Source organism: Myxine glutinosa, chromosome 1 (genome assembly GCF_964187855.1).
Source record: "Myxine glutinosa chromosome 1, kmMyxGlut1.1, whole genome shotgun sequence".
In the NCBI taxonomy this organism is placed as follows: domain Eukaryota; kingdom Metazoa; phylum Chordata; class Myxini; order Myxiniformes; family Myxinidae; genus Myxine; species Myxine glutinosa.
The window spans coordinates 65,178,166-65,196,061 of NC_136261.1; the positions used below are offsets into that span (position 1 = coordinate 65,178,166).

Below are 17,896 nucleotides of genomic sequence, written 5' to 3' on the forward strand. Positions count from 1 at the left end.
CCAAGTTTGGTCACAATCCCATCAGCGGTTTCGGAGAAGAAGTTTCAATTATTTACGGACAGACGGGCGGATGATGCGCCATCGCATAAGCTCCCCAAAACTACGTTCCAGGTGAACTAAAAATCATCAAAGTGGTATTTAGGTAGTGGATGTGGTAAACTACACGTGCATATATACAGCGCCTTCAGAAAGTATTCACACCCCTTGACTTTTTCATATTTTGTAGTGTCACAACCTGAATATAAAATTGATTAAATTGAGATTTTTTTGTCACTGATATACACATAAAACCCCATAACGTCAAAGGGGAATATATATTTTTTAGAAATTTCTGCAAAATAATTAACAAAACATAGGTGCAATACCCCTGGTGCTCACCTGGTCGAATAAACAGTATACTGCACTGACTAAAGGTATTTTAAACCAATTTCAATGCTTGCTAGAAGACAGGACAGCATGTAGAATCATACTAACATAATCATAAGACTAAACAAACAAATAAAAAAACACTTATTTTGGGGGGCAACCTCCCCACCCCTTCCCACCCCATGTACCTCCTCAGACCCCAATTTTTCCAATGCCTTGAAGAAAGATTGGTACATCATGGATGATGAAGGTTGTGGTGAAGTTTCATCAAAATTGTGTGTGAAGGTTCTGAGAAAAGAGCAAATACCTATTTTTTTGGGGGGGGGGGGGGGGGGGAGGGGGTCAAAACCTGCACCCAGTTTGACCCCCCGTCGATCCCCAAAGGGGCAGATTTTTTAATGCTGTAAACAAACTTTAGTCACAACACAACAAATATAATTTGTGCCAAATTTGGTCGTAATCCCATCAGCGGTTTCGGAGAAGAAGTTTCAAATGTTGATGGACTGACGGACGGACGACGCGCCTTCGCATAAGCTCCACTGAACTTCGTTCCAGGTGAGCTAATTAAAAGCTGAAATGTCTTGCGTCAATAAGTATTCAACCCCTTTGCTATGACACTCCAAATAGAGCTCAGGTACATCCAATTTCCTTTGATCATCTTTTCGATTTCTCTACAACTTGATTGGAGTTCACGTGTGGCCAATGCTATTGATTGGTCATGATTTAGAAAGTAGCACACCTTTCTATATAAGGTCCCACAGTTGACGGTGCATGTCAGAGCAGAAACTCTACCATGAAGTCCAAGGAACTGTCCATATAATTCTGGTATTGAATTGTGAGGAGGCATAGATCTGGGGAAGGGTATAAAACAATTTCTGGAGTGTTGAAAGTTCCTAAGAGCACAGTGAGCTCCATCATTAGAAAATAGAAAGCATATTGAACTACCCAGACTCTTCCTTGAGCTGGCTGTCCGACCATACTGAGCAACCGGGGAGAAAGGACCTTGGTAAAGGAGTTGACCAAGAACCGAATGACCATTCTGACAGAACTACAGAGTTCCTTGGCTGAGATGGGAGAACCTGCCGGAACGACAACAGTTATAACAAAATGAGGTGGATGAGTTGGTTAGGTGACAAGAAGAAGCCGATTCCATTTAGATTTAGGTCCAGATCCAGATCCGGCCTCTCAGTAAGATACAAAACTGAAACTGTTCAGCCTGGCGGAGGTATGTGATCTACCGAGTGCTGTTCCAGAGTGCGTGAGTTCGTGCGAGTTCCAGACTCCTCTTTACCTTAAGACCCCTTGACACCCTGAAGACCCCTAAACGCCCGAAGACCGTTGAGACGCTTAAGACCCCTCAACACCCCTGAGACCTCACAATTCCCCTATTATCCTTCAGACCCCAGGATCACAAGACCCTTAAGACTCAAAGACCTCCCACAACCCCAAGTCCCTTACGACCCCTAACAACCCCAATAAACCTAAGACTCCTAATGCCCCCAAAACCCTTAAGACCCTCAGAGGGTGGGTATTCCGTTGATTCTTTTTAAAATTGACAAAATTCAAACATAAAAGCCTGTCCCATGACTTTTGATTGCAAAATCATTTGATGTGCCAAATTTCCAGACATTATTACACATACGTACAAGCAGAACACCCACCCTCTTGGGTGGGTAAAGTTTCTGCATTACTTGCTGAAAAAAGTATCGTCTGTGTTTTGCAAGAAGACTATAGATTTGTGTGTGGTGTTATAGATGGTCCAAAGGGTGTGAAGGTCTAAAGGCATATAAACTGACTAAAATGCTCTATGTGGTCTAAAAGGTATGAAGCTCGAAATGGTCAAGGGTCCAAGCAGTCTAAGGGGTGTAAATATGTCTAACAAGGCTTAAGGGTCTGCAGGGTCTAAGGGGTGTTAATATCTAAGCCTCTAAGGGGTCTAAAGGGAGTCATTGGACTAAAGTCCCCCCCACCCCCTTCCCACGCCTCCTCCCCCCAAGCCCTCTCCCTCTCATAAATCTCCCGATGTCCATGCTCTCAAATGTTGTGTGTGTGTGCTTCCCCTTCTCTCCACATCTTGTCTACCGCTTCCTTTATTATATGTTTTGTGTGTCTGTTTGTTTTTTGTGTAATAAATGTTAACACTTTCACGAGCCTCGATCCTGTAAACAAAATAAATAATAAAAAAGGTGTGTAAAGGTCTAAAGGGTCTGTGGGGTTTAAATGTGTCAAAAGTATCTTAAATGTATAAGGGGTCGAAAGGGGGCAGAGTCTAAAAGGTCTAATGGGGTCTATTAGTTTGAAAGGGTCTGAGGGAGTCTATAGGCCATGGTGTTCTAAAGGGTCTGATGGAGTCTATGGGGTGTTCGGGTTCTTCAAGGTCTCACGGGGTTTAAATGGTCTAGCGGGGTCGATAGGATCTTAGGGTTCTAAGGATTATATATAGTCTTCCGGTTCTAAAAGGTCTTCTGGGTCTTTTGTAGTCAGGACCCTTAGTAGTGGGGCGGCTTAGCCCAAATATTCAAAAGAATTGTGCATTTTGTGATACAAGCACCAAATTTGGCACAAATGTACATTAATATGTTGCGAACATTTTCAGATATTGGGCCACTTGAAATTCTCTCTTTATGTCCGCCATATTGGATTTCAAAATGGCCGCCACTTGAAATCTACATTTGCTATTATCTCTGGACGTAATGCAGCTATTGACTTGATTCTGGTATCTAAATGTATGTTTTTGGGGGCAAGGAATCCAATGGTACCAATTTCAACTTAATATTATCTATCACAGTCTGTTATATAATTTTATTTGGAAATTATCTAGGCAAATATTGGATTCAACACAATACTTTGAAAAGAATGTCTTAGTTCTGTAAATATAAATAAATAAATAAACTATACTAAATCACTAGTAACAACTCAGACAAGCTCATATATACTGGCAGTCTAAAATATAAATTCATATCCCATTATGAAACAAAGTGACCCATTCATTTGTGTTTTTCATATGCATATTTTATGTAACATTACATTCATATTGTCAATAAATACCAAACATGCATAATCCCCTTTTCCTAGACCCTTTAAGCCATCTTTTGTGTTTCTAGAGTACAGAAATTTCTTGTATAGGCTTCCATCTGTCTTGTTTCCTTAACAATGCACTGTAGCATGTCTTTAACAATGTTTACAAACATGACTCCACTACATGTCTTTAATCACAGCCCTGACCCAAATAAAAGAGTAGAGAGGCTGCATGTGTGTTGACCCACATCAACTGTGTTCTTTGTGTGTGGCTGTGTTTAAATCACCTTGTGACTCCACATAAATGAGTTAATTACATACAATCTGGGCTCAGCTAGACAACATTGTGTGGTCAGCAATGAAGACGAGAGTCTGAATTACATGTATGCAAAAGACCTTGTGAACCAGTGAAGCAAATACACGGGTAAGCATGAATTAAATCTAGGGCATGATATAATTTCCATGATGTTTACCTCTACACTCAATGGTGGAAGGAGGTAATGTTTTGATCCCAGCTTGTCTGTATGTCTGTTTGTCTGTTAGTCCACAAAATTCCAGACAAAGCTTGTAGTAGTGGTAGTTGTAGTGGTAGTGGTGATAACAGAAATTGTTATATAGAACTGAACTTATATTATTATTATATGCAGAAAATAACTTCATTTCTATATGCCCTGCAGTGGACAGGTTAATTGGTTTATGCACTGAAGGGGTCACCCTGGTGTGCACTGCTGTGTTCTGCCTCACTGAGTTGTTCAGGTATGATGTACTCAGCACAAGCCTACCTGATACACATGTGTGCTGGCTAAAACCACTTGTCTGGTGGGCACGACAGAGGCAGGTTGTCTAATAGCCAACCTGGTCTTACTTTTTTGGGGTTTATCTGAAATTCTTACTATAAGGCTTTAAATTAGAAATGTTTTATATAAAGTAGTATTTTGAGTGAAGTGTGTATTCCACACTGACAGTTTTGACATGTTCTGAATTTAACACGAAGGCTGTAATTAACAGAACGGGGTATGTCTGGAAAATGTACTGTCCAACCTAATAAGAGTTTAGACTGATTTATATTTAAATCTTGGCTGTGTAAATATTGTAAGAATTTATGAATTCAAATGTTTTGTAAATATTCAATAAATTTGGGAATATTTTTTAACTAAAGAATCTCATGTGATTTTATTTCTCTTCTTGCCTCCGGTATGGGTGAAAATTTAATTCCGGCATAATCTCACAAAACTAATTCCCTAAGTGTGCCAAGCTAAATGCTCTACGATATAGAGGAATTATCCTCCTCTCCATTAGTATGGCGGAGGAAACCCCTCTATTATATATATAACAAAATGTTAACATTATATCATTGTATCGTTGCAGATTCAGAAGACAGTTCCACCATGTCCAAGAGCTTCAGACTAGCTGATATTGAGCGAACTTCACCATCAACATCACAGCACCTCACCACAACTGACTGGAAGTTATGCCTTATATGTCAAGAGGACAAGACGGAGACACTGACCAAACCTGACCAATCAAAGAGAAAAGACATTGGGAGTGGGTACAGTTCACTCGCAGAGAACTTGGTCAAATTCAGTGAACTTGGAGAGCTTCCAGGATTATTTCACCTGGAAAGACTCGATGATGGTCATGGCATTGAAGCTGCGATGGTTGCACACGGTGCAAAATATCATCAGACATGCAGGCTCCAGTACAACAACACCAAACTGAGCAGAATAATGCCTGCATCAAAGGAGATGGTGGAGCAGTTGGGCTCACTGACAACCCTAGTGCCCTACGTCGCTGGATGGTTGCGGGACCAGAAGTTGCCAGGGTGATCGAAGAATTCCAGGATGGGAACCAACACTGGAGACGGCAAACAGCAGACACACGTCATCATGATCAGACGCCAAGTGTACAGGCCTCATTTGTGAAAGATGTTCGCTCTCTCGTCGGTGTCATAGAGGAGATGGGCAACCCATTCGAGGAGGAGAGTCAGGATGTAGTCAAACTGGACACAAAGGAGATCGCAGATCCTGCTGCTGTGGAGACCGTGATGAATGCCAAGAGGATTGGCCAAGAGCAGTTCGAGGCTTTCACCAGAGAGTGTCTGTTGGACAGAACAAAGGCAGTGGACGCACCCATTCCTCGTAACAAGCTGAAGGTGTTCAGCACTTCCACTCCAAGAAGCCAGAGCAAAGGTGAGAAACAGCTCGCCTCCATCAAGAATGACCGTGAACTCTTCGCACGCCTGTACATTGGCTGCCAGACGAGGGATGGAAACCTTGAGGAGTTCTTTTGTCACGAGAATCAGGCATGTCCTCCTGCATTGTCTGATGGTGGAAGCCTCTGCACTGGTACCAAGAGTGATCTCCTCACATGCTTGGAAGAAGTCTCCGACGCAAAGACAGAGACTCCTGTCACGACCTGTATTGTGCTTGATGGAGCAGCCATCGTCCAGATGCTGAAGCCAGCTGCATCAAAGACCTTTGAAGAGTATGCACAACAGATCTTCATCCCATATATGTCCACGAAGCTGCAAACAGTGTCACGCCTGGATCTGGTCTGGGATACTTACCTTGCTGATTCACTGAAAGGTAGTACACGTGCAAAGCGGGGACAAGGTGTGCGGAGACGTGTGGTGGCTGCTGCAGCCATACCAGGAAACTGGCAGAACTTCCTACGAGTGGACAGCAACAAGACCGAGCTGTTCAGGTTCCTCTCAGCAGCTCTCATGGAATGGTTTGACCAGGAGGACAAGCAACTCGTCATTACTGATGGAGAGGCAGTGCTCAGCAAGCCACTACTGCCAGATCTGACCTCACTCGCCCCATGTAACCATGAAGAGGCTGACAGTCGGATGTTGCTGCATGCATCTCACGCAGTCCAGCATGGACACCATGCAATACTCATCCGGACTGTAGACACCGATGTTGTGGTGCTGGCAGTGTCCCTGGCACAGGAGTTGCAACCAGAAGACAAACTGTGGCTGGCTTTCGGAACAGGCCAGAGTTTCCGATACCTAGCAGCACACGAAATAGCAGCTGGATTGGGACGAGAGAAGGCTCGTGCACTGCCAATGTTCCACGCTCTAACTGGATGCGACACTGTGTCTCGTTTTCATAGACATGGCAAGAACACTGCGTGGGCAGTCTGGACGGTACTGCCAGAACTCACTGAGGCGCTGCTGCTGCTGTCCTCTGCACCTCGTGACATACCAGACGATGCAATGCGCATCATCGAGAGGTTCGTGATCCTGTTGTATGATCGAACCAGCAAATGCACAGACATTGACAAGGCCAGGAGGAAACTCTTCGCAAGGAAGAACAATGTGCAGCTCATCCCTCCAACGAAGGCAGCTCTGGAGGAACATGTCAAGAGGGCAGTGTATCAAGGTGGACATGTGTGGGGTCAGATACTGCTGCCAGCACCAGAGCTCCCTCCACCAACCAACTGGGGTTGGTCAAGGACTGGAGAAGGACAGTACACACCTTACTGGACCAGGCTAACTGAGGCAGCTCACAGCTGCATTGAGCTGGTTTCTTGCAAGTGCAAGAAAGGGTGTGTGAGGCGCTGCAAGTGCAAAAAGGCTGCCCTTCAATGCACAGCCCTCTGTGTGTGTGAAGGGGACTGCACATGACGATGAGTCAACAACATACATGTACTTGTGGCAATGCTGAACTTGTTAACATGACACTGTTTATGTACACGTATCTTCAGTACCGGTATATACCTAGCCTCAGATACCAGTACACCTAGCCTCAAATACTAGACCATGTAGCATGTCAGTATTATACCTAAGACATTTACTGGACGGTACTGCCAGAACTCACTGAGGCGCTGCTGCTGCTGTCCTCTGCACCTCGTGACATACTGCACCTCGTTACTGATGGAGAGGCAGTGCTCAGCAAGCCACTACTGCCAGATCTGACCTCACTCGCCCCATGTAACCATGAAGAGGCTGACAGTCGGTACTGTCAGCTGGGCCTTTGGGCTGGGCCTTTCCAGAAAAGGGCTTCTGGAAAAGCGCTATACAAAATAAATGAATTATTATTATTTTGGCGCAGATGTTGGCGCAGATGTTGCCCATGCCATACTCTTTCGATTTTTGACGGGCGTCAAGAGCGGTATGATCCGGGGACCATACCGGTCCATCCCGCCATGTCACCTGACCTATGACGTCATAATTAGGATATGCATCCAATCACATGGCGTATAATCACATGGAAGTATAATGGAAGTATTGTTTTCATGTATTGTTATGCATTATGTTTTCCACTCTGTCAAAGCGCCTTTGGGCTTCTGGAAAAGCGCTATACAAAATAAATGAATTATTATTATTATTATTATTATTATTTACAGAACTAAGACATTCTTTTCAAAGTATTGTGTTGAATCCAATATTTGCCTAGATAATTTCCAAATAAAATTATATAACAGACTGTGATAGATAATATTAAGTTGAAATTGGTACCATTGGATTCCTTGCCCCCAAAAACATACATTTAGATACCAGAATCAAGTCAATAGCTGCATTACGTCCAGAGATAATAGCAAATGTAGATTTCAAGTGGCGGCCATTTTGAAATCCAATATGGCGGACATAAAGAGAGAATTTCAAGTGGCCCAATATCTGAAAATGTTCGCAACATATTAATGTACATTTGTGCCAAATTTGGTGCTTGTATCACAAAACGCACAACAGGTTTGCTATGCTACTACACTATAGGGATATTTTGGTTCAAATTCTTCCAAAAGCATCAAATTTGGCGCAGATGTTGCCCATGCCATACTCTTTCGATTTTTGACGGGCGTCAAGAGCGGTATGATCCGGGGACCATACCGGTCCATCCCGCCATGTCACCTGACCTATGACGTCATAATTAGGATATGCATCCAATCACATGGCGTACTATAAGTGGTCAAAGTTCAAAATGAATCGATCGAAAAATGAAGGCAGGGATCCATTTTTAAGGTTTTCATAAAATCCAACATGGCCGCCAGGTCACATGACCTATGACGTCATATTTATGACATGTATACAATCATGTATACATGAATCCGGATCATGATCGCACAAAAATTAAACACAAGGATATGGCATACAGTTCATAAAACATCAAAATCCGTACCTTTGTAATTAGACTGATGAACTGCATATGCCTGAAAATTAGGAAATAGACATGTAAATATTTCCTCTAATTGTCAAAAACTAGGGCATGCCCGTACTATATCTATATCTAAAATTATATCCCCCCCCTCTATTTACATGAAATGGTTTGGTCCAAAGCGAACGGCTTGCGAGTGGTGACAATCCCCCCCCTCTATTTACATGCAATGGTTTGGTCCAAAGCGAACGGCTTCCGGAGTTTGGTAAAGAAATCGCCATCGCGTGCACAAACGCGCAGGAAAGCGAATGAATCGCAAATTCGTTTTTATTAGTTGTAAAACATAGTTTAACGCCAACATAGTTTGCAAACGTGAAATAAATGAATACGCTCTCAAATGTGCCATCCGAGGCAGAGTGTGCCCGCCACGTTCGGCACACGCGATCGTTCGCTGCTCTCTGATTGGTTGAATCGTTTTTTGGACATAGCTCGGTAAGTAATTGTCCGATTAATATGAAACCTTGAAAAGGCACATCCTCGGGTCCCCAGCAATATACCTGGCAAGTTAAAAGTATATCGGACCCGTGGTTGTCGAGAAACAGCGGTCACAGACAGACAAACGTACAAACGTACAAACGTACAGAGATTACTGGAATTATAGATAGATAAGGTCAGAGTTCGATTACCCAACCCAGAAACATAAAATGGTGAACCTCGCGTAAATCTTGACAAAAAACTCAAAAACCGACATGTTTGACTCAAAAATGACCTTTAAGATGACCTTGAGGGTTGACCTTGACCTCGAATCATCAAAATAACCATAATTGGATTCCTCGACCTCGAAAACCCCTGAAAAGTGGTATCATGCATGATTCCAACGCTTTTGGTTATTTAACTGATTTTCCTCTAATCCGGGTGGCGGCCATTTAGTATTTCGCCAATATGGGGCCCCCGGGGGGGTGGGGGGGGGGGCGTCAAAAATCGAAAGAGTATGGCATGGGCAACATCTGGGCCAAATTTGGTGCTTTTGGAAGAATTTGAACCGAACGGCCCCAAAATATCCCTAAGGGCCCTGATTATTGGGTCTTCCGAGTTATTTGGGTCTTTTGGGTTCTCAAAGTCCTCGGGGTATTTTGGGTCTTCAGAGTCCTCAGGTTATTTTGGGTCTTCGGAGTCCGAAGGGTATTTTGGGTCCTTGGGGTCTTTTGGGTATTTAAGGGTCTTTGCAGTGTTTTGGGTCGTAGAGGTGTTGGGGGGAATCTTAAAGGGTTTTCAAAGGTCTAAGCGGTCTCAGTAGTCGAATCTTAGGGTTCTTTCCCTAACAATCTTGGGAAAGGGTCGAAAGGTACAGTAGAAGTAAATAATAGACGTACGTAATTAATAGAAGGATGCAACTGAGTTCAAACAGTACGTAATTAATAGACATATAATCCCACAGCTTCACGGACAGACGGACGCCAAGACAGAGCTCCTTTTATCTATCTATAATTCCATTAATCTCTGTGTGTATGTGTGTTTGTATGTGTGTATGTGTGTATGTTTGTCTGTGACCGCTGTTTCTCGACAACTACCGGTCCGATATACTTGAAACTTGCCAGGTATATTGCTGGGGACCCGAGGATGTGCCTTTTCAAGGTTTGAAATTAATCGGACAAGTAGTTACCGAGCTATGGCGATTTCTTTACCAAACACCGCAAGCCGTTCGCTTTGGACCAAACCATTTCATGTAAATAGAGGGGGGGGGTTGTGTGGTCGTTGCGAATGGACCAAACCATTCATGTAAATAGAGGGGGGGGGGTTCTGTGGTCGTTACTGCCACGTGGTTTCAAAGTTTTTTTTTTGTTGTTGTTGTTTGCACGCATGTTTTTTTGCACCCACGTACGGGCACGCCCTAGGATGTTTACACACACACACCCCTACACAAATTTTTTTTTTTTTTTTTTTTTGGCAAGGAACGGGCACCCACGTACGGGCACGTCCTAGCTTATATATAGTACGGGCATGCCCTAGTCTATCTATAATTCCATTAATCTCTGTGTGTATGTGTGTTTGTATGTGTGTCTGTATGTGTGTATGTGTGTATGTTTGTCTGTGACCGCTGTTTCTCGACAACTACCGGTCCGATATACTTGAAACTTGCCAGGTATATTGCTGGGGACCCGAGGATGTGCCTTTTCAAGGTTTTAAATTAATCGGACAAGTACTTACCGAGCTATGGCGATTTAGCCGTTCGCCGTTCGCTTTGGCGTTGCGAATGGACCAAACCATTGCATGTAAATAGAGGGGGGGGGGGTTCTGTGGTCGTTGCGAATGGACCAAACCATTCATGTAAATAGAGGGGGGGGGGTTCTGTGGTCGTTACTGCCACGTGGTTTCAAAGTTTTTTTTTGTTGTTGTTGTTTGCACGCATGTTTTTTTGCACCCACGTACGGGCACGCCCTAGGATGTTTACACACACACCCCTACACAAAATTTTTTTTTTTTTTTTTTTTGGCAAGGAACGGGCACCCACGTACGGGCACGTCCTAGCTTATATATAGTACGGGCATGCCCTAGTCTATCTATAATTCCATTAATCTCTGTGTGTATGTATGTGTGTATGTGTGTATGTTTGTCTGTGACCGCTGTTTCTCGACAACCACGGGTCCGATATACTTTAAACTTGCCAGGTATATTGCTGGGGACCCGAGGATGTGCCTTTTCAAGGTTTCATATTAATCGGAGAAGTAGTTACCGAGCTATGGCGATTTCTTTACCAAACACTGCAAGCCGTTCGCTTTGGACCAAACCATTGCATGTAAATAGAGGGGGGGGTTCTGTGGTCGTTGCGAATGGACCAAACCATTCATGTAAATAGAGGGGGGGGGGGTTCTGTGGTCGTTACTGCCACGTGGTTTCAGTTTTTTTTTGTTGTTGTTGTTTGCACGCATGTTTTTTTGCACCCACGTACGGGCACGCCCTAGGATGTTTACACACACACACCCCTACACAAATTTTTATTTATTTATTTTTTTTGGCAAGGAACGGGCACCCACGTACGGGCACGTCCTAGCTTATATATAGTACGGGCATGCCCTAGTCTATCTATAATTCCAGTAATCTCTGTGTGTTTGTTTGTTTGTACGTTTGTTTGTTTGTCTGTGACCGCTGTTTCTCGACAACCACGGGTCCGATATACTTTAAACTTGCCAGGTATATTGCTGGGGACCCGAGGATGTGCCTTTTCAAGGTTTCATATTAATCGGACAATTACTTACCGAGCTATGTCCAAAAAACGATTCAACCAATCAGATAGCAGCGAGCTATCGCGTGTGCCGAACGTGGCGAACACACTCTGCCTTGGATGGCACATTTGAGAGCGTATTCATTTATTTCCCGTCGGCAAACTATGTTGGCGCTATGTTGGCGTTAAACGATGTTTTAAAACTAATTAAAACCCCGGGGGGATTGTCACTGTACTCGCAAGCCGTTCGCCGTTCGCTTTGGCGTTGCGAATGGACCAAAACATTTCATGAACCAAACCATTTCATGTAAAGCGTTCGCCGTTCACTTTGGCGTTGCGAATGGACCAAAACATTTCATGAACCAAACCATTTCATGTAAATAGAGGGGGGGATATAATTTTAGATATAGATATAGTACGGGCATGCCCTAGTATTATAGATGTCCAATCAATTGAATTTGCCACAGGTGGAGTCAAATCAAGTTGTGGAGACATCTCATGGATGATTAAAGGAAATTGGATGTACCTTAGCTCTATTTGGAGTGTTATAGCAAAGGGGTTGAATACTTATTAACTCAACACATTTCAGCTTTTCGTTTTTAATTATTTTGTAACAAATTCTAAAAAAGAAATTCCACTTTGACGTTATGGGTAGATCGGTGTAGATCAGTGTGGTGTAGATCAGCGACAAAAAGTCGATTTAATCAATTTTAAATTCAGGCTGTGACACAACAAAATGTGAAAATGTCAAGGGGTGTGAATACTTTCTGAAGGCCCTGTATGGATGTGCTAGATATGAAAGGAATGGGTCCAGTCATTGTCGATTGGAATATTCGGATTCACATGACTCATAATATCCCACCTCCTCCCCTAAATGAGGTCACACCTGTTTGGGACTAATAACGGCCCTCATACTAAACCCTAAGGTACCAAACTATTTACAACCTACCAGCGTGGCGTCCTCCCATTCACTGTTTGCTTCATAATGTCCACACATGTGGGAATTGGGGTTCATGATCTTTGTGACGTGGCAAGCGATTAATCAACACAAATAACCACTCCATTCACATCTTTATTCACCCGTCGACCTTTTAATATAAAAATACAATACTTGTTCGAGGAGGTACAGAGAGCTCGTTCGTTCAATCAGAGGAATCGGGTTCTATATATATATATTTTTTATGCAGAATCGAGGCTCGTGAAAGAGCTAACATTTATCACACAAAAAAAAATCAAACAGACACACAAAGTATATAACAAGGGGAGTGGTAGACAAGACGGGGAGAGAAGGGGAAGCACACAAGTACAACATTTGAGAGCAGGGACATCGGGAGATCTGTGGGAGGGAGAGGGCTTGGGGGGGAGGAGGCGTGGGAAGGGGGGGGGGGGATATTTTCTACCCATTGGACCACAAGTACCATCGACTCTGCAAAGCTGTTATATAATTACTTGGAGTGGGGAAACAAGAGGGGATGGAGGGGGTGACATCTTCCAATTTGATCACTTTACATGCACGATTGTGAAAACGATAAAAGAAGAAGAAGACTGTGAATGGTCAAATAATTCTTGATTCGTCACATTTTGCTTTCCCGAATAGCGGATGAGCGGGTGATTGGGGTGGGGATTCGTACCTCTTACCCTCCCCCCTAAATGCTGCACTCTTATTCTTGTATTGGGATTCAAATATGTTTTGGTAACTTCGGTGGTTGATATCGATCCGATGATTCAGTTATATTGAAATAAACAAGATATCAAATCTGTAAATATTAATAAACAATTATCTGAATAACTCACAATGTTTTCTTGTGTTTTCAGGTGTTGAACACACACGGGCTGTGGAAGAGAAATCCGTGTTTGCAGGTGTGGGTGACGCGGTGACGCTGCCATGTTTGTTCAGCAGATCATTGTGGAGAGAAAGGGCTCGGGTGGAATGGGATTGGGAGAAGAGGGACAGGGGAATCATTATGGGAATCATCATGGACCAAGACTTCCCGGATGAAGGATTCACTCGGCGTGGATATAATAATCTGTACATTACCGGTTATGGAGTCAAAGAAGGAGATTTTTCTCTCCTTATCTCACCTGTACGTTCTTATGATTTTGGAACATTCACCTGTAACCACGTTAATCGTTCCATTTACAAACGAACCAAACTCGCTGAGGTGAAACTCGTTACTGCTAAAGGTGAATATTTATCATTATCTTCATTAATAAATACAATCATTGAATAAACACAGGTGATTAATATAAATTAACGAAGTAATTAATAACAATATAATGTTTGTTATTCACAGTGATGAGCTGGGGGAACCCTGTAGAGGAAGGTCGTGAAACCACCTTGAGGTGCTCGATCTATGGTGCTGATGGTGACGTGGAGTGGATGAGGGGGCACCTGTCGGTGGGAAAGGGACAGGTAATGAGAGTTTCACAAATGGGGATCACTGATGGGGGTAAATGGACCTGCCTCGTCTCCACAATGAACAAAACTCGTCTCACCATCAATCGCTTTATCAACGTCTATAAACGTGAGATAATTATTTAATTATTGTCTTATTATATAATTTATCTTTAGTTTCACTTTTATTCACATTTGTTATTTAACATTAAACATTCAATTTCTCGTGTTATTAAACATCCCATTCCCTCTCTTACAGGAGGATCACGTGATGGTGTAAAGAGAAGTATTTATATAACTCCAGTTAACAGTAACATCACCTTACCAGGTGTGAATCGTAACAGCACTCGATGGTATAAAGTGAATGAATCAAAATCTCTGATGAAGGATCGAGATGAACAAACAAATGGGAAATTCACAATCACCGAGGATTTCTCACTTAGAATCTCCGATGTTCGTCCCGAGGACACCGGACATTACGAGTGTCGATCTGATCGGGATATTTATTATATATCGATCATCATCATCGTCACAGGTAAGCTGCTCCACCTGTAGTTATTGTAACAGAAACATTATGAGTTTCAAATAGGTTTTTATTGTTAAAATAAACAACAACATCTTTACTTTCACCTCCAGCCACAGTGACTCCAGGGAAAAGAGTTTCCAATGGAACTGCAGTGACTTTGAACTGTGAACTTTCGCATCCTGTACCTGGTGTGACGTTCGGGTGGCGCCATGTAACGTCTCATCGTGTCGTCACAAACCAGCCCAGTTTCACTTTCAATTTTACTCGTGAAGATGCAGGAAAATGGATGTGTGTTCTGTATGGAGAATCAGGAAGAGTTATCACAACAATCTCACAAACAATTACAGAAGGTACGTTTATGGATTTATTGTAAATGGTATAAACACGAGTGTGAACGAACGATTTGTTTATTACCTGCACTCGCGAAGCGAAAAGCAGGGTTCGGCATTCGGGTGCGTGCATTCCGTCCGTACGTGTCTGTATGTTTACGTGGTTTGTAGTCGACCCAACTACAAACTGTTATTTTTAAAATTGATTTATTCATTCAGTTGGTCCGACTGACACGAAATTTTATCATGTCATCGGTGCCTTCGTTATGACGTCATGATTTGACAAGTATAACGCTTCATCCGATCAGTATGAATTTTTTTTCTCAGCAACCGTTGGTCTGATGAACACGAAATTTTCACCATAGAAGCGCCTCCTCCTGTAGAATAAGGTAATGATAATCATGACGTCATAGGTCACGTGGTACAGGCACCATCTTCGAAAAACTGAAAAACGTTGTACATCTATATCTCCACAACCGCTCTATGGGAAAAAATTGAAACGTGGCTCATTGTAAAGAACTCCGCATGGGGAATAGGTGTTGTCAACGATGACGTCAATGGTGTGGTAACTATGACGTCATAATTCGCTTAGTCTGACCAGTTTGAAATTTATTGAGCATGATCTGTGCAACAATTATATTAGAGAATATAAATTTATGATGTAATAATCGCTCACGTGGTCTGGCAGCCATATTGGATCAAAGAAGAAAAACCGTTCACAAACAAAAGAGTTGGCTCGCACCAAGATGACTGCACAGGGCAAGTATTCTATGAATACCATCTGGTTTTATTATTAGTCGAGACTGGCAGGAAACCTTATATGTATCATTCTCACCACTGGATACTTTAGTGCAGCGGTCTTCCTCTTCTGTGAAGAAATTCAAACCATGTAACATCCACGATGTACATTATAAGGTTTATGTATCTATATAAATAAAAACGAAAAATACCGTGAAGCCAAAGTGACCAATGTGTGTACATCTATTAAGTACGTACGCGATCTTTGCGTCAATAACGTGTGTAGGACCCACGTGATCGGATGGAGCAAGGTGCTGTGACAACCATCCCCTGGCCTGCGTACAGTCCTGACCTGAACCCCCTCGAGCACGTTTGGGACATGTTGGGACGACAAATTGCGAAGATGGTCCCTCCAATAGCCAATCTGGATGAATTGGAACGTGCATTACATCGGGAATGGAACAACCTGCCACAGCAACGCATACGACGGCTTACAGGGTCTATGAGACGTAGGGTTGAGTCAGTGATCCGATCACGTGGGTCCTACACACGTTATTGACGCAAAGATCGCTAGAGGTCTTCTCAGAACAATGACTGTACGTTAGAAAACATAAACGTCATCCACACTGTCCGTGATGGACCTATAGCTCCATACTTAAATTGAGGTGAAAATATGCCTAAAATTCCCAAAAAATTTCACCTTAAATTATTCAGAATAAAATATTGAAAACGGCATGATTGTTATGTTTTTATGTGACCATAATATCACTTCTCCAGAAAATATAGCAATATCATGGGTATATTACACTGTTTTGACGACAACAAACTTGTAATGTGCGAGGTTGTAAAAAAACGGGGGGGGGGGGGGGGTGCTTAACTTAATTCTTTGTGTATATATAAATAAAAACGAAAAATACGGTGAAGCCAAAGTGACCAATGTGTGTACATCTATTAAGTACGTACTATTTGAACTGAGTAATGTACTGTACTTCTATCAATTTTCAATCACATCGTATTTGACTTGAGTACATCCATTCATTATATATTGTTACGCCATAACTATTCCTCCATTTTCAATTTGGCCGTTGGACATTTCAGTTTATTAAAGATAAAATACCGGGTTTATTAAAGATTTCGACCTTTCAGACCCTGTGGACTCTTTAGAGTTTAAACCTTTAAGGATCTTCAAACCTTCCAACCTTTCATTTGCAATCAATGAACCTTTCATTTCGTAAATTATTTCATTTATTTGTAAATTAGATTCCGTACTCTATCCCAGGGATTGACAAGATCGCCGAGACGGACACACACACTTCTCTTCGCTGTTTAGCCTGGGTTTGGATCTCGACCCAACTACAAACTGTTATCCCAGTGTGTCACAGGTAGGGTGATGTCATCAGTGTGTGTCGTCCCTTGAACCACCTTTAGAACCACCTTTAGAACCACCTTTAGAGGCCATTTTTCCCCACAGAGCAGGGGATGGCCTTTTTTAAAGGCAATGTTTTATGGCCGGATGCCCTTCCTGCCACCAACCCTGTTGGTCGCCTCTTGCTACACACAGGGAATTACCAGTGAACTAGTACTCAATTTGCCGACATCGTAAAAATGACAGGCTGAGTCGACCACCCTGGTGTTAATTCAGCAATCGACCGGGATTCGAACCCAGGATCCTAGGATCCCAAGCCGGCACCCAAACCGCGAAGCCAACACCAGGCTTCGTGTGTGTCGTCCCTCGGATGGACGTTAAGCCGGGTAGATCCCACCATGTCCTTCATGAAGAGTAGGCAAGTTATCACCGACATTCTGGTCAAATGACAAATTATTGTCCTAACTGCTGGGAAGGTAATGGCAAACCGCCCATTATCACCCTTGCAAGCAGCTAATGACCTGCCTTCAGGTAAAGCACCCAACCAATCAGTCTTCTCAAGATTTTATACACCGCTCCTTTCCTAGTCCATATCCAGGCGCTGCATGACGTCATCGCCAGGCACCGAAGTACTCAGTTTTCACTGTTTGTATGTTTGTCCGGACGATATCTCGGCCATCCTTTGAGATAGGAAGTTGAAATTTGGCCACAATAATGAGCAAGTACTTTGGCAAAACTGTATTTTTTATTTTATTGATGAATCAATGAATTGATTAATTATTTAATTATTGGCGATTTATTAAGTTCATATTAATCTTTTCTTTCTCATCTTTGCAATA

At 42.8% G+C, this 17,896-nt stretch overlaps 1 long non-coding RNA gene across 1 annotated transcript; it reads left to right on the forward strand.

Moving 5' to 3' along the window:
• The first annotated feature begins 13,997 nt into the window (after positions 1–13,997).
• Positions 13,998–14,974, forward strand: LOC144890800 (uncharacterized). Its single transcript, XR_013622526.1, has 3 exons — positions 13,998–14,228; positions 14,358–14,633; positions 14,735–14,974. It is a non-coding gene; the product is annotated as an uncharacterized LOC144890800 (long non-coding RNA).
• The last annotated feature ends 2,922 nt before the right edge of the window (positions 14,975–17,896 follow it).